We start from the raw sequence: 19,392 nt of genomic DNA on the forward strand, positions 1-19,392 counted from the left end.
GATTTCAACTAGTTTAGGTACTTCTGATGAAGCAGAATAGGGTTTTATTGTTAACTTTCCATTAACTGCAACCACACAGTGAACACTTCTTGTTCCGGGAACAATCTTGAGGCCGGCAAATCTTTGAGGATTTAGATTTTGTAACTACTTCTTCATGTTTTTCAATGGATGTGAATGACACAATAATTCCCTGTATATTGCATTTTGATCAATCATGCAGTCCATTAGGAATTGAAATTAGAGTTCCTGGCTTTTGCAGCGAGTCGCTTGATTCGCTGGATTGTACCCCTTAACACTGTCACTGGGCCCTTTACCGTGACTAGTTCCAAAGAAATGCCACTCCGCAGGTATTTGAAAATCGTGTTCATGATTGAGTAGGCTAGATTAACGGAGTTTTTTCGTTAGCTGCTCCATCACTAAAATAATATATTTTAGATATTTTTTTGGTATGTGTTTGTTTCAGATGTTCTACCATTTTCCTTCAAGGAAACATGAACTGTTGCACTATCGTGAACTAAGCATTCCGAAATTACTGAAAAACAAAGGTTCTCTAAATTACCACCAACTGAATTTCTGTAATATACTGTGAATGGGGTATTGTTGCTTGAGAAATATTCCAGTGATGACCTTGTGTAGCATCCTGAATAATGAAATTGTAATTCTCTGAAAAATCACCAATGATAATGAAGTCACCGGGCTTTATTTCATTTTTCAGCTACTTTAAATAATTTTCTTGGGACTTTGCAATGAAGTTGTGTACAGTATCTTGAATTTTTTAAGCCAACCAATGCAGTTATTAATGAAATTTACACAGTCACTTTTCACTAAAATCATATTGGCCCTGTCAGTTGTCGTCTATTCCTTGTACTAAATGTCTACTAAATTTCTCTGTAACAATGACGTCAATATTTCTGATAGATTTCTGATAGGTATACATTTATAGTTCCTTATGTACAGGAGCATATGCCTCTTCACTTGTTGAATTTCTCGCCTCTGTTTGTAAACATTCTTCTTCGCTTGTTGATTTGTCGACCTTACTTTCAGTCCCAGCAACTTCACTAATTATTTCAATTTTTGAAATCTTATGGCAAAAGCGTTCTCAAATAGCATCACCTACCACTAAATGCGGGACCTTTTTACACATGCTACTTGTCACTTTTCTTTTACAGACTTGTGACGAATGTTTTTGAAGTCCGAAAGTGTTGCAACACCACAGATGACTCCAACCTTTCGTCTTTAAATTAGGCAAATTGAACACTTACAACTTACAATGACAGAACAGATCAAAATCGCCGTCTAAACTGAAGGGAAAAAGTTACAATGACAGAACAGAACAAAATCACCCTCTAAACTGAAGGGAAAAAGTTGCGCTGAGATTATAACAGGAAAAAAACAAACTCTCGCGTAAAATCTATTAGCGTACCGTTGAGCGGATGTCGCAACATCTGGCATTTGTCATATCGATCGCTAAGCACGCGTGTGGATGTCTGGTATGAGCGCGTGACGAAATATACTGCACGCGACTTTGATCATTAATAGCAACCTTTGCAATGCTGGTTTATTTAATATTACCCAAAGTATTAGAGATCCCATCATAAAATTTTTGTAATAGATTAAGAAATTGTTTATCTCACCGTAAAAACAGAGCATAGTAAAAAAAAAATATCAGATTTCAAAATATTAACATTTCTTTATTTTACTGTAAGTTTTAATACATGCTCGAAGTAAAAATCCATAATAACTCAGAAGTAAGTTTAAACATATAGAGTTATCATTGTATTGGCACAGTTTTTACGTTGATACAATGAACCATGTCATTTTAATAATATTTTTAACAATAGTCTACATATCAACTCCCCGAATATTTCACCCTTCATTACTTTTCAGCCATTGGTGAGATGAAGTTCATATTAGGCCATTTAACTATTTATTATTATGACATTCATTTACTAGAATATTGAAAAAATCCAGAACTTGACGTTACAAATTTTAAAATTTTGGATGGAATGACCCAGTTGTCATTTGTAAAACATTACAAAACCTCTTTAAAATAAACTGAACAGGGTTATAAACGCGAACCCGAACTACGAATATTTTTGTTCAGTAAAGAAGGTTATTTGTGGCGAAAACTTAAATGAAGAATTTGACCTGACACTATCACAAATATGTTTATTTAAGTTTCCAACCATAACTTCTTGCGATGTAGAGAGGTCATTCTCTCCTACAAAAACATATTGACTGAGAAGCACAGTAAACTCACAGAAACCAATTTAGAAATATATTATATAGAATTATAATAATTATAACTGATTGATGTTAAACTGAAAATCACTGAATTTGAAGTTTTCAGAAGGTAAACGTGCGAATTCTAAATGAGGTAGTAGAGCAAGTCGACAGCTTCAAATGCTTGAGGTGTACTGTAAGCAGTAACATGAGCTGCTGCCAAGGAGTCAAAAAGAAGATAACAATGGCCAAGGAAGCTTTTAATAGGAAAAGGAGCATTTTCTGCACACATCTGGAAAAAGAATTAAGGAAGAGACTAGTGAAGTGCTTGTGTGGAGTGTGGCATTATTGAAATGTGCATATGGAGAAAAATGGACAGACAGAATAAGAAATGAAGCGGTGTTGAAAAGCGTGGATGAAGAAAGATGATGCTGAAACTGATCAGGAAGAGAAAATGGAATTGAGTTCGGAGCAGAAGAAAATATCAGACGAAACATGACATTTTTCTTCCATCATGTCTCCTTAAAATTCGGAGCAGTCTATGTCAATATACAGTATGAGATATCTCAAGTAAGCGACATTTAACAAAGATGCATGAGAGTGAATTATATCAATTTTCATAATACCTATCAGGCTGACTGTATATTAGGAATAGATGTTCAGTTTTCACCACGGACCAATACATATATAATATTGATATATGGATTTTGGATGTTATCCCAGGTTGAATTAGCATGCTTCCATTACTTAATGTCTATACTTAGTAGACGTATCTATTTTTGTACATGCACTTTCAAGAACAGACAGATTTGCTGGCCATGAACAGACCTACAGATAAATGTGGAGAGATAAACAGAATGAAAGACATGCCAATAATCTAACATATTTTCCTAAAATACATTATTATTGTTAAAGTAATTTTATTTAAATAATGTCACTTAACTAAATACGTATATCGAGTTTAATTATTTAATTTTTCCAATATAAGAAATTAATACACACTTATTTTGAGGTTTATGAGATATTTTCGATTTGAAATGATGATAATCATTGCAAAAACTCTATTCTGGAACATCGGTTTTTCATTTTGGAAAATCATCTGAAATAGTCGCAACTAATTGTAAGGTATCGGTACTATAAGAAGAAAAAGATAGGTGGAGAAAGCGCTGTTCACAGTAGATAACAGAGAAGCCGCAACAAATCTTTGGGCCTCAAGTTTGAATGAAGAACTTTTGTCAATTGTCGGGAGATAGATAAGTATGATATCTGTCAAAAATCGTCGGAGTGAAACTGCAATGAATACAAGCGCCCAATCGCTGTAGAATTCTTGGTACGTGTATTAGGTATATGACGATTCTGAACGTGATCACCTTAAGATCCGTTTAAAAGTCTTGGGGTTAGCGACTTACCCTCATGTCATATCGACTCGGAATAACCTGAACGTTAAAACTGTCGAGCAAGCTGAATAAATTTTGTATAAATATATGCGATGACCGATGGCTAGTGATAAAAAAACTAAAAGAGTAGAAGATAATGATGAGTGGGTGTGGTGGACGATGTGTGTGGTCTTTTATTTGACAGAATTCCTAAGGGAATGAATAGGCGTGTGAGGACTCGTCTATGTGGTCCAAAAAGCAATGTTAAATACCGCTACCCGACGACAAAATATAGACCTCGGAACACAAGAAGTTGCCAGGACTATGTATGCGGAACAGTAGGCCTATTTCGTTAACGATACTTTACAATTTTAAAATCTTCCGCTTACTGCATTAGTGTTAACATTAAAATCTATAAATCAGAAATGTAGATTGTCGATGTCAATAGTGATAGTGAGATGCTATTTGACGAGCTGAGTCCAAGAATTCGGTATGGACTTATTTTACAATCTGTTTATAGTTCGAAAAACTTCGGAATAAAATCAACCAATTTTGTTAGCGCGAGAATCAGCAAACACCAGATTGGAAAAGTTTCACACGTGTACTGCCCATTTCATCACAAAATGATGAAAACAACTTACTATTTGAAGGTCGTAGCTTAATAAAATTTATAATTGTAACGAAACATTCAATACAGATCTGAATTTGGATGACATCTCTTTTTCAGTCATACTTCTGTTTGAATGATAGGCCTGTAGTAAGTTATGTACGATAGAGCGCAATTGTTTGTTCCTATAGCAATCACATCATTTGCACGTGCGTGGAAGCACTATGGAATAATATGGCGGTAATGTGAAATGATTATCTTTAGTGCCAAATAAATTCCTGACGAAACGACTAACGGTCTTTGATACAGTATGGCTTAGGGGTAGCAAAGTGAACTTATGCTACGTGGCCGTGTGAGAAAGCAGTTGGCGTATTAACAAAGGTACGGCCTTCGAATAAAAGGTTGTTTTCACTACTTTACGATGACATGGACAGCGAGCAAGAATAGCTTCTTCATTCTGAAGTTCGCTGTCCCTCACCGGGTAAGATGCTCACAAGACACTTCTAATTAAACAGGAAGTCCCATTATTTTTAAAAGAATCAACGCTGATTATATATCTTTTCTTGTTGGTGACTTTTGGCTAAGTATACACGGGAGTATATTTCAGACATAATTTAAAAACTTACCGGTACTAAATCTCTGTTTACAAGGTAATATAGTTTGACTGTCCTCATTGTTCATGAGAAAATAAAGAAGTTTGAAAGAAAACTTAGTTGGTGGATTACTTGTGTCAAACAGAGACAAATTTCACACTTTCAGCTTTACAGTATTTTTATTGGAAATGATTTCAACATATACAAATAATTATGTAATGAGAATGATATATATTATGTTCCAATTTCGAAACTATAAAATCAAAATTTGACAATTATATTATTTTCATAATAATATAATGAATAGTAATATAATGAATTCACGATTCTTTTTACTGTGATATTGAAAATCACAAATTTTAATTTAATGAAAGAGAAAGTTAATTGAACTTCCGAATGACGCCTGACTTAAAATGACCCGGGGGGGGGGCGGAAGAAAAAGACACCTAAGAATTCTTCGCGGTCTGTGGCGGGCATGGGGACCCCCCCCCCCCACAGCCCGATCCCAAGCAACCCACTTCATGCAAGTTACCCTTCAAACTGGTCATTACACACCTAATGGCAAGTCTTACACCAGAGGCGTGTCGCAGTTTTATGCCCCTACCACGGGAATAACCGCCCGTAGCTCCCCACTCTACACTGAACACAACCGCCAGACTATTTCGGCTAACTCCGACCTACCCTCCCAAAGCCGGAGCAATCCGAGATCGCACGCAGCTTCAGGGGACTTGTGGTTGATTACACTGCGGCACCCATACGTCAGCGGTAACACGTCGGAGCGATATATCCGCCCCGGCGAGCAGAGTCGGTCACCGGGACGTTTAAGTCGCTCCGGGCCCCCATTGGGACTCTACGTGAGTGTACATGACTACTGGTCCGGGCTCCGCACCTAGACTTGCATATAGGGGCAGTATGAAGGGTCCACTATTGCTTCGTTGCTGGGCGCCCTGTCGGGCCACACAAGTCGGAAGCCGCGCTCGAAACCGTGGGACGGGAGTTATAAACCTAAGAAACAACCTAATATTAGATATAAGAATTAGAAGGGGAAGAAGAATGAAACCTCATCAGGCATTGTTAACAAATCCCGTCATGGTAGCGGACGTGGCAAAACAAACAGCGGGGATGGAGAGGTGAAAATGGCTGTGATGATGTGGTGGGCGTTCCGCATGCAATGGCGGCCGGCGGAGAGAAAGAATGATGGAAAAGAAGAGAGAATGAAGAGGAGTGGTTGGTGATAGGACGAAAAATGGCCGAAAAGAAAAGCACGAGAGCCACCATTGCACCCCCCGGTCACCACTTGGAGGAACCCACCTCGACCGGCAGAGCCTTGTTCACTCCAGAACACGATAGACTGGTAACTACGACTTTCGTGGTTCGAATCCTGTCTGGGAAGGACACTTTACTTTGTTCTTTATTCAAATTTAGTCCCAACCCAAGGACCGCGGTATAGCGGTCGAGAAACACTGTTATACTCTATATCTTAGGTCAGGAAGCCGTACTAAAGTAAAGTGAGGAAAAGGGGGGGCCTTATCATAAAAAAAATTGAGAAATAGTGTCTAGTCTACTGCGACAATACCAACGATATAAATTTTAAAAAGTTACGTGAGCTCTTACGTCTCACATCACAAACTCACACATAGCACTAGGTTACATTACTTGAGTTGAAACACCGAATTGTGTTTAGATGTATAGTTCAAAAGTTACGTAGAGATTTCTGGAGGTTATTTTATTACAGTTAAAAACCGACATCATTTTATAAAGACGCAGCAACAGTAATTCAGGACATATCGTACCATAATGTGTTTCATAAAAAAATACTATTACGGTTATTCTTCCTTCTGCAATAAATGAGTGTAAATGTTTCCATTAAGCCTGTATGAATTCTTTATTGCCTCAAACACAGGCTTATGGTATGATTATACATAGTTAACCGAAAGTAATGTCACTAATTTTAGGGGATTATTCTTTGAGATATTTCAAACAAGAAAAGTTTAATACAATTTTGCTTGATTTGCTTTCTTTTTAGATAAAAATGGTTTTATATGAAGCATTTCATAGCGTATTTGGGAAGCCACTGATTGAATTCCCAGTATGCTCAGCCAATTTAAGAGAACAGTATATTATGATAATAAATGAATGAAAGAATTTTAGTTTTGTCCATTAAATTGACAGAAATTTGATCCGAACAAATGTAACTTTTCGTTGTGCAAAGGAATTTTTCAATGCTAATTTGTTCGGATCAAATGTCTGCACATTTAAAGAAAACTAAAATTCTTTCAATCATTTATTATCATTATACATTGCTATCTTAAACAGACTGAGCATAATTGGGAATTAAATCGATGGCTTTCCCAAAACACACTATGAAATGTTTCATATAAAATAATTCTTATCTCGAATAGGAAGCAAAAACGAGCAAAATTGTATTAAATTTTTTGTTTGAAATATCTCAAAGAATAGCCCCCTGAAATCAATGTCATTACTTACGGTTCATCCTATATAACTACAGATCCTTGCTATCCCTTATATCTAGTACAACCAAATAGCAAGGGTTAACGTGTCGACAGTTTAATACTTCCATACAAAAGTCACTAAATTCAGACTGATGGGCGCGGATTCAATCACGAATAATGCATGAGAATTTAACTCCACACTTCAACAAGTAGAACGACCTATGGGCCTTACTACAATCTGGAATTCCTCAAAGCAACAGCTGTGTAATAGCAACCACTCGCTTCCTCTTTAAGGTGTGGTTCTGAAAGCATGATAATTGTAACTCTCCACACTTGACGCCATCATAGCGCGGACGCAGGACAGAATCCTATTACATTCCAAGTTAAATTGCCTGCTATACGTTTTAAAATATGTGTTACGGAATGCAGCTAGCATTAGGGAATGTGGGAAACACAAGTCTTTTCGTCTTATAGAAAAATCTCTTGTTGGCCAAGAGAGAGGCAAGCAATCTTACAAGTTTCCAAGAGTGAAAAGAGTTTCCTTATGATGAAATGTAGACCATTTTACGCTAAGTGAATTAACATTAACACGCCAATATAAGAAACGTACTACGATATTTGTTATTCCGCACACCATTATCATAACTTTGCTTTTACGAGCGCGGCAGCCAGTAACAATACCGCGCGGTAGTATAATCAAGAGTTGCTCAATCTATAATTTTATTAAAAGAAGCAGGAAGGATACTGAGAACGACAAAAAATGTATAAAATCACAGCAAGTAATTTTAGTTTTTAGGAAAAGTATTCTTTCACTTATTTTAGTTCCTTATCTCATGGGACCGCGATCAAATTGAACCACATCTTTTTTCATCTCTTTCCCGATGGAACATCATACGTGTACAAGAAATTCCATGTTGATGGCAACTTGGGAGATATAATGGGGTGCTATAGATTGACACTGTTTTGTTCACAATCTAGGTGTTGGTATAGGCCTACTGTGAAGAATAAATATCATGACAGAGGAAAGGAGAGTTTTTTCAATATGGTCTGTGTCCGTCAAAAATGAAGGGTACACGGGAATAACGATCAAGGTCCATTTTAGAAAGTTTCGAGAAAAACGAATTTTAAAGTTTAAGCACTTAATACTTTGTTATGTGTGTATTTAATAGAAATTTACGTAGTGGAATGTCAAGAAAGATGATTTCTTATTACTAGCTAGACCACATGATAGTACTTCCTTTCCACTAAAAGATAGCATTATTAACTCAATTTCGATTTTTGATGGACCTTGATCGTTTTTCCCGTGTACCCTTCAAATGCTACCTTAGGTACATATTTTAATTGGAAATCCAGCGTGGAAAACAAATGCACTGTTATTCGGCTAATGCTGAATCATACTACTTAAAAAGAGTGCTTGGCGAAGAAAAAAGACTGATCTGAATGCTAGCTAACGCTTTATTTTCTGCCTATGTAAAATGTTACAGAAAATCAGCTCTGATGTGACAACAACAACAACAATAATAATAATAATAATAATAATAATAATAATAATAATAATAATAATACTTAAAATGGCTTTTAAGGAACCCGCAGGTAATTGCCGCCCTCACATAATTCCGCCATCGGTCCCTATCCTGTGCAAGATTAATCCAGTCTCTATCATCATATCCCACCTCCCTCAAATCCATTTTAATATTATTCTCCCATCTAAGTCTCGGTCTCCCCAAAGGTTTTTTTCCCTGCGGCCTCCCAACTAACACTCTATATGCATTTCTGGATTTGCCCATATGTGCTACATGCCCTGCCCATCTCAAACGTCTGGATTTAATGTTCCTAATTTTGTCAGGTGAAAAATACAATGCGCGCAGTTGTGCGTTGTGTAACTTTCTCCATTCTCCTGTAACTTCATCCCTTTTAGCCCTAAATACTTTCCTAAGAACCTTATTCTCAAACATCCTTAATAATAATAATAATAATAATAATAATAATAATAATCTGTGACTCGACAGCCTATGGAGGTCCAAGGCTGACCGAATATACGACTGCTGATCTCACATCCACATTGCTCGGCAGAGACGAACGATCATCCACTCAGTACGGGGAAATATATTATTATTTATCAAGATGACGATCTGGGGGACCTAACGCTATTCAGTGTATCTCTACAAATTTTCCACGATGCTGAGTGGGTACTGATCCCGTATACTGGTCGAAATTTCATAAGGAGCTTTTCTTCATCCATTAGGATTCGAACTAGTTTTTGTTCCGTCTGTCTGGCAAAGGTCTGACGCCTTAGATTAGAGGTTCACAATCTGTGGTCCGAGAAACCCCGGGAGTCCGTGAAACAAAGTATGTTCTCATATGTTGTATAAAATACACTTAACTTTATCATTTTCACTGATTTTTCTCGGTTTGTTGGAATGTTGTTTTGCTTGAGTCAGACTTTTGAGACACAGAGTTTAAGGAACGTCTCTTGGCTTGCAAATCTTGCCTGCCTGTCTGATATTGTCGAGTTTCCGGGATTCTACTTTAACAGTGTTCACCTTTCACGGTAAAATTGAAGTAAGGGTAAAGAAATTCAATTTGTATCTCACCAAATTATCACTCAAGAATTCGATTTATTTCCCACTCTAAGAGACTTTCTAGCAACAAATATTTATGAACTCTTGACTGACATAATTGAAAATGTAAACAACATTTGATTCATTAACATTAAAATTAAGGGAATATTTTTCTTCTTGCAATTGCAAAAGGATGGGATGAAAACCCCTTCTTGGCGACAAAAACAAAACTAATAAGAAGAGAAGCTGTTAGAATTGTCTTTTGATTCGAGCTTAAAAATCGTATTTCCTATAACGACCCTTTTGCAATCTTGGTTGCATACACGACCATGTATCCCGTTGGTTTTCGAATTGCAATACAACACTTAGGGTCGGTTCAGAGTTTCCAACCCTGCGGCTTGATTGGATCGCGCAATAGCTTTTAAATTATCGTACTTTTCATTGCAAAATCATACACTACACATAAAAATGGACTATTTTGGATTACTTTACCTAAACCCCGTCCACAGTGAATTTAATAATTTTAAATAATTTTTTTATATCTTATAAAGAAAATGGGCCTAATTAAAAATGAAATATGGGAGCATAAAATGATTTTTAAACAATATGTTGTCTGCTTACTCTGGTAGAAGGCTTAAAAATGGAAAGCAACATCTTTGTCTTCAGGAGGATCAGCAACAGCAGGAACAGAAGAGCCGAAACCTACATCCAGCGTTTCTACATTTTGTTTCATCAGCGCACAACCAAGCTTTAAATTTAGGAATAGTTTATCATCATTTTCTGTAATTTTGTTTCCGTTTTTTATATTTAAGTGCACCCGATGTAGTTTTGCAGAGCTAGGACCTACTAGGACCACTATCGCTAACTCCTGATTCAATTGCCACTATTTTCAAGTTAGAACTTATGACAATGACACTTTCTTACTACCCTGGCACTACCTCAAAACAAAACACGACAGGAGGGAAGAAGTAATGTTATAGAATACATTTCTGTTCCCGTATTCCCAAAACATTATATTCAACTTATTAGATGCTTACATGACAACAGTAATTCCCTTTCACTCTTAATATTGATAAACATTCCTATATGCCTATCATATAATAAATTTATATCTGTATGAAAATAGTATTAAATGAACATCTTCCGTTTGTAAAGTTAGGAGCCTTAAATAAACGTAGAGTCATTTGGTTTCACTTCGTTTATTAGTCTGATTAAGGCGGTACTGACATAAAACGCATTGTTGTTTTAAACTCAGATATCTCGTGAAATATCAGTCCTATCAACATTTTGTAAAGAATCACATTTATCGGCAAAAATTTTTAAAGCATCTTTTGTAATGTAACATTTTTCTTTAAAAAATCAATAATTAGAGAGATATTTAGATTTATTGATTTCAGTCCCTTATAATCCCCCTTTAAAGAAAGTACTTTGAATGCCATATAGCCTAAAACTAAGTGGGAACTAAAATATCCTACATATCAATTTTCACAGAAATCGGTTCAGCCATTATCAAGTGGAAAGGTACCGTAACAAACATACATACAGACAGACAGACAGACACACAGACAGAGAAAATTTTCAGAAATGTGGTTTTTGGTGTCTGGATAGTTAATTATATAAATGTTAACACCAATAATTTATGCAAAAGCGAAAATTACCAGAAGTATTTTAATTACAGATTTATTATTAGTAGTGTTGTGGTGTGGAAAGATCAAACTATTTAATCGATTAACGGTTTAGATTAATAGAAAGTTGATCGATTTGAAAAAGTTTTAACATAATGTAATACACAATTATTGTTAAATTTAATTTGTGTTCGGTGATAAGCATAAGTATAAAATATTTCATATCTGTACATAACTATATCGTTATATTACAAAACAATACTATTTAACTTATTTATCAACATATATTTATTATATAGGCTTATAATTTATTGTGCCAATTTCTCTGGAGATTTTTGAGACAGACACAAATAAAAAAGTATGAGACTCATCTAGTTAATATTGCTTCAGCCATGATTTTAAACATGTGAGTGCATTCACATGCTCCGAATTAATTGTCGCTCTACGTTTAGTAACAATGTTTCCTGCATCACTAAACACGAAAAAAATTTTTTTTTTCTGTCAAACACTTATCCACGATCGTTCAGTTTAATTCCAAACGTTTCACCGAGTTTACCTCTCAGATTCTCATATGATATAATGGAGTTTTCATTTTTCACAGACCACAGAAATCTGTTTTTTTTTTTCTTCAGCAAACTAAACACACAAGCTTCATCTACAAATTCAGTAAAGAAACTACAACAGTGTAGCGGTCAAAACAACAGACTGGCCCCCTTCGGGTTACAAAATTTTAGAAAGAGAAGTTACTCTCTCACTTGCACAGAGTGTATCCATGGCTTAAGGGATAAGGGGACAAATCGTGAAAAACGTGTATTTCTTATGCTAGGAAGACGAGATAACAACAAAGAACACCATAAAACTTAATAAGGGTTTCGCATTGTGCTTTAACTTTCAATAGAGCTATAGTGAGGATCACGTAAGTTCAGTTCCCAAACAGCAAATATTTCCGCCTTGTCAGTGTTGCCAACTGTTACCAGATATCACCACATGTAGTAAAATCACGATCCTATGTACTGAATGACTTCTTTACTCACCGTACTTTACCTTAATGTTGGAAGGTTATTCTAAATAGTTTCAATAATAATGAGAAATGTATTGCTATGTTCTAATCTTTTATTCCTTTACATTATTATTAGTATTAGCATTAATAGGTTACTAGACGTAAATATACAACAAAGTATAGTATATAATATTCAAGAATCAAATCTGTTCCAAGACCAATTAAATTATTGTCACTTCACTTCAAAGATTCCAGCGTACATATACTGTACTTCCTAAAGGTAGATAAATTAATAACCAATTGACTTTTGGTTGGAATTCGAATGAACTTCTGATTATCTTTTGAAATTAGTAAGGAAATGGATAATACAACTATGCTAAAACTGAAATAATAATAATAAATCAACTTACAAAAATAATTTTGGTCCTTAAAAGCCACAAGTAATTTCACTTCTAGATACCTTTTTAAAGATTTCATTTGTTTGTAAATTGCTTAATAATGCTACACTTACACTTATTATTTCTGCAACTCCACGTCTGTCATTGAAAAAATGTATGATACATAACTGTGAAGTCTCTTTTTGGCTCTTGTGTCCTAAATTTAAATAAGAAAAAGCAAATGATTCAAGAAATGTGAGCTGGTGAAAATTAAATACTCAATTAATAAAATAATTACTACCAAAAGAATATTTTATTAATTCTATACAAAAGATGGATTACACAGAACAGATGGCCAGAAATCATAGATTTATACACAACATACAGCATGAAACGATCATCAAAAAATGCTTTTTGTACACAATAACATCTTTCAAACGAAGTGAAATAGCCAATAAGTTCAATAAATATTATGCTAATAAGTAACAACTAAATTAATAATTATCTACAAGCTGTAAAAGGGAATAAAATAGTATATTGTTGAAATTAGGGGGTTATGGTTTATTAAGTGTATTTATAATTTTAATTACTTTTTCTACATTTAATTATATTTTAATTTCTATTAGATTAGTTGATGGTGTGGTTGTTAGTTTTATCTGTGTACGTCAGACTATTAAGGAAAAACTGAAAGAAATATTAAATCTACTATCTACTTTATATAACAATATTTAATCAAGAACTGAATATTACTATTAATTTAATAACATAAGACCCAAAACATCTCCAAGTCCAGACAATACACATGCTGATTTTCTTAAACATGTTGGCAAACAAGCAAACTCACTACTTTTATCTTGTAATCTCAACTAAAATACAATATCTGTCTGGAGAAAATCTATCATAACATCAATTTTGAAAAGCAATTATTCAACTAATATCTTTTCGAGTTATCGACAGATACCACTTACTAGTATGATAGCCAAAATTATGGAAGAGATGATTTCATAGATTGAATTGGTTCCTGGAATCTAGTAACTAACTTTCATTTTATTGGGTTGACTTTAGAGAATTGCATTCAACAAATGGACAGATTTTAAATTTTAGTCAAGATATTAAAGATATTTTAAACAGAAAACAAAACAACTTAACAATTTTAATTTATTTTCAAGGATCATATGGCTCTGTAGATATAAATCACTTAAGAAATTGCAAACTTAGGGTGTCCATGATAAAGTGTTACACTGGGTCAGTGACTTGATTATTTGATTCATTGTCACAAATATGTAAATAGAGACAGATTCATCTGGGCTTCCCACATTGTTGTTTTCAGGAATACATTTTCCAATATTAATGTCGATGGTCTAACTAAAGAAATAGATCTTATGATAATCTCATCATTTGCAGATAATATGGTTGTCTAGAACAAAAAATCACAGTCCACAAATATTAATAAACTGAGCCAAAATCCCAACAGACTTTTTGACTCTACTTGGAGAACTCAAACTTGCTCAATCAAGGGAAACTTTACTAATAAAACACAATCCCAAGTTATTTCAAAATGAATAGTATATAAGTTAACTTTAACAGATGATGTTAAGAAATGTGATACTTCTCCAGACATTTTAAAAATCATTAGAAACGATAAATGATCTGGTCAGTGAGTGACTACATACAGTATTTTTTATAGATGGATCCTGTTTACCAAGCCATAGATGTAGTGGTGTTGTAGTACAATACCAGTATATTCCCTTTTACAGGGAATTATATTCAAACACTTGTTTGCCCCATTTTAACCGTGACAACGCTTTTTAGCTTTTTAAACATTCTGGTTATTGTATTGTGTTTGTGTTTAGTGAAAGATTTTAGATAAGGGCGCAAATAGCCATAGTAGCTGACGCGCCCTTTTTAAACGCCACTAACTAACTAACTAACTAACTAACTAACTAACTAACTAACTAACTAACTAACTAACTAACTAACTTCAAACACTGACTAATTTTGATAGTGAAAATTTAGATACACTTTTAAGCTTACAAAATCTCCAGTATCGACTTCATAAATCTGAGAAGGCTGTCATACTATCAGATTCAAAATCAGATATTCTTGCTGCAGTATTGGACGTAACAGCATGAAATCTCAATATTTTACAGTGTTTTAATATTTTAAGCAAAATGGTCGAATTACATCGACGACTGGTACTTCCGTGGATCCATGAACTTTATGGAGTGGGAGGTAATGAGGTAGCTGAAAGGTAGCAAAATTACTGTAAGGTTATCTATACCTGCATCTTACCACACTGTTAAAAGAATAACAAGATCAGAACATGACAATGTGGTAACAAAAATCGGAATGATTCTAAAGCAAATGAAAAAATTGCAATAGGCCATCCGGCGTCTGCTCCACGATGGAGGAAAATCCTCAGAAGAAACCAACTAATCAGACCAAATGGGGGATCCAAACTACCCTCGAGTGCAGCTCTGAATTTGCAGGCCAACGAGTCTACCGACTAAGCTACATTGGTGGCTCCACTAAAAATATGAAGTACATGGCACTCAGATTATTAAATTGACAAACCTAAACAATTATTCATCAGTTAAGCTATAAAATATAATACATAGCAAGCAAGTTAATTCAATTTAAAAGTATAAACAATTCAATCAGATGAAATATACAGAAACTGATAATAAATATCATGCAAATTACTTCACATTACAAGCATAAACAATTCATCACTTGTGGTATACAGCCTACTATTTAATTTACAGCACATACAATTCATCAGTTAAGCTATAGACCTACAGTCTACTATTCAATTTACAGCATATATAATTCATCAATTAAGCGAAACAAAAATATAGTACAATACATAGTAAAAATAATACACCTAATTTAATAACTGAACTTCTATGAAAATCTACAGTGGCAGTACTCATATTATCACAGGCCATGATTGTCTCAAATATTTACAAAGAACTGATATTTCAGAATCTCCCCATGCCATTTCTGAAATCTCAATGAAGATATGGATCATTGTCTTGACTGTTTAACTTTACACAGCTTTCAATCATCTGGTTAAATATTGGAGTGCAAGATAACAAATGACATCAACTGCTGAACACTTGGTATCAATCAACCAACAACTTCATTACATTAAAGGGGAAAAAAACTGAAAGAATTAATTGTATATAGACACAACACATAAGACAAGGCCGCTTCAGAACAGTAATTGGCAAGGCTCTGTTGTTTCAGGATTCTTATGTAGATTCAATTTCACCTGAAAGAAAAAAGTAGCATCTATAAGTAGTAGTAGTAGTAGTAAAGATAATAATAATAATAATAATAATAATAATAATAATAATAATGACTGTAAAGTATGGAAATTAATATTGCAATGTAATATCAAAAGGTGATTTCACACCATCAACTCTTATCATTTAGTACAACTCTTATCATTTAGTACAACAAATCTATTATATTCAGTTGCAATCACCAGTAGCTGTTCTTTCCTCCATTTTGTTGTTGGCTGATTTTTCACAAGTCTGCTATGATATGCAGCACTATCCATGACAATAACGCATTGCCCTAATGTTCTCAGGTCAACAACTGTGTTTGCACCCACTTCTCAACTACAGGGCTATTCTTAGCACTATGGTAGTCCTGACTTTTCTTTCAATTGCATGAAAAAATTAAATCAGCACCTGCAATAAAAATTATACCTGAGCATATAATTACGTCACATGAATTCACAGCATTTAAATAAAGAAAATAAAACATATAACATAACATGACATGACATGAGATCCTCTTTGGTGAAAGGCTTTCCCACGATTTTATTTAGTCACCAATTTTTATATTTTTGTACCCTGATTTAAAAAATTACTCTTGCCAAATTTATGTAAAATATAAATCAATATAACTTACCGAGTATAAATCCACCTTTCGTTCCGGCATCTAATCTTCCACCCTCATTTGTTGGTCTATGAATAACACCATTCATGTCACTGGAAACTTCACCTGGTTTATTTCATGAATAAGTGGGTGATCATACTTAAAAAAACAGAGAGAGAAAAGCAATTCACATTGACACTCTAAGAGACACAAAAATTTTAAAGACAGGAAAACCGTTCAAGAATTTTATAACTAACCTCTAATTATAATATGAAACTATTAATTGCAAAACATGTTGTTCCCACCTGAATTCATTACTAGTAGCCTATATTAATTGCAATTTCATATTCCACATAAATGTTAATCTATTTGTTAGTAAAAAATTCAATCACTCAATGTCTCACAATACATTGAAATTTACCATTCATAAAAATCCAAGTCTCATCCAAGAATACTACGGGTTTAGGGTTCTCACGCTCCACATTTCTTATATATTCTCTTAAAAACGAATAACATCACTTTCTCATACATGTGTATAAGGATCCCCTTTGCTCCATAGAAATTTCATCTCTTTCAAAATTTTTTTCACCGATGATAAGAATACTCTAAATAAATATGTTTCATAATCATCATTCATATGTTCCAGAACTTTTGCTGCTGTTAGTACTTCCCCTGTAACAATAAATGAAAATTATGCCATATTTTTATACATAGGCCTATGACTAATATCAGAATTACATTGCATAAATCAACACAATAATTCCTGTAACTTCCCTACCTTTATGTAACTTGTCATAAATAAATCTCGCAATTGCATCTTTCGTAAAATCATCAGCATCAGTCACTGGATGTTTACGTAGTCTATGTTTTCCTGGTGTCACGAGTGGGGGTCCCCTTGTGTGAATTTATCACTTTCGTGGCTGTAGTTAAGCCAAGCTGTAATAACAAACAATAACATAATACTTCTAAAAATTGTTATATCATAAAATTCATGCATAATACCAACATTTACAGCTATATGAATAGAAAATGATCAACATGTTAGGTTGGGTCTACGATAGGTTTAAGTAGGCTAATATTTAGGTAATTCTCCAGAAAAGCTACACCAAAGAAGGCATAATTTTATTTTGTTTAATTGATTTCTGTGATATTTACATAGTGATGAACACGTGGTTTTAGTGCACAGCCACAAATACTTTCAGCACAAAAATCCTTTGACACTTACCTGTATATTCTAATGCATTGTTGTAGTCCCTCCCTCAAACTTGTTACTAATTACCAATATAACATGCGAGAGGTCCAGGACGAAGAGAAATGGTTAGTTTCCCAGTAGTGCGTCCTCGTCCTCTCGAGTGTTATATCTTAACAAGTACTTTGGGTGGGGTAGCTTTTCTGAAGAAACACCATATTTAATATTACTTAGACCAGTCATGAATAAATTATTCAGCCAGAGTCAACGTTCCTATGCTTTATAGAGTATGTTATATAGTTATTATATAAAACTGAATTATTTTTAAGCACCATAACAGGCCAACATTCATGTAATATTTGCTGCAATATCAAGTTAATAATTACAATATGACTTGTATTTTCTTCGGCCGATGTGGCATGTAAATTGTGATCTGAACGGTTAATTTAATACCAAAAGAGAAAACTGGAAATTTACTTTCGTGCTGTTTGATTACTTGTTCGTCTAATTTGTAAATGTATTTAAGCTATCACCTACTGCAGTATTACAGTATCTTAAATGTATTTAGTTTGGCAATATGAAAATCACTGACTTGATTAAACATTAGGCCTAACCTAAAAATTTGTTTTGTTTGACCACAATCATGAAATTATTAGTGCAAACTCCTAAAACTGAATACCACTTTGAAATGTATGCTTAAGAATACTTACTCCTAATAATTGTCCTATTCTGGTTGTAATTGCTGTCTCCGTTAGCATAATTCCTTCTTCATTATCTTCTTTCTTCAACTCATTATACACGTGAACTACAGATTTCTGAAGCGTACTCTGAATGCCACACATTTTCTTCCTTGGAGGAGTCACTGCAACACTATTTCATTTTTTTTGACATAGTAATAAAAATCTAAACACGAAAGAAATTCATTAAAATTTGAAATAATATTTCTATCCATTACCCACGTGCATATCACGCCCAAGTATATTATATTCATTCGTACTTATCTGACTATTCTTGAATTATAACCACAACGCAACACATAACATAACTATTATGTATTAATATTAATACTAATATTAATTAATTATTAATAAGTTCGAATTTCACTGTCTTCCAGTAACCGGCTGAGAAATCTAGTACAATTTTAATTTCATGGAACTCCAGTACCGGCAAATATTGTCGATATTTGCCTCAGCTGCCAACATACCGGTTACAAAATCACTACCATTTATAGTATTTGTCAGTATCGAAATTCGAAACGAAGTTGGCAAAAGAAAATTCAACCTTCAAACTAGAAAATCACCATAATCCACTAGCATTTGTAGTAATGGGGGAAAAATGGTTAGGTTTCACCCTTAGGGTATCAAGTTACCTGGTCTTCCCTATAGATCGGGTTACTGTCCTCATATTTCCATCTCTTTTTGAAGTATTTGTGCTAAGATTTGTCCTATGCTACCTGGCATCTGCTTTGTAGTTTCAAATAACGGTACTTTTGTGTTTTGA

At 34.2% G+C, this 19,392-nt stretch overlaps 1 protein-coding gene and 1 long non-coding RNA gene across 4 annotated transcripts in view; both read right to left on the reverse strand.

Moving 5' to 3' along the window:
• wb (wing blister) overlaps nt 1-19,392 on the reverse strand; it is a 1,096,738-nt gene that overhangs the window by 871,516 nt on the left and 205,830 nt on the right. The gene's annotated exons all lie outside the window — the stretch shown is intronic.
• On the reverse strand, nt 13,135-19,274 carry LOC138705790 (uncharacterized). The gene is made up of 6 exons (XR_011333781.1): nt 18,603-19,274; nt 17,482-17,639; nt 17,125-17,375; nt 16,737-16,862; nt 16,306-16,513; nt 13,135-16,089 (listed from the first exon to the last, which is right to left on the reverse strand). It is a non-coding gene; the product is annotated as an uncharacterized lncRNA (long non-coding RNA).

The sequence above is a fragment of the Periplaneta americana genome, chromosome 9, assembly GCF_040183065.1.
Source record: "Periplaneta americana isolate PAMFEO1 chromosome 9, P.americana_PAMFEO1_priV1, whole genome shotgun sequence".
Lineage (NCBI taxonomy): Eukaryota > Metazoa > Arthropoda > Insecta > Blattodea > Blattidae > Periplaneta > Periplaneta americana.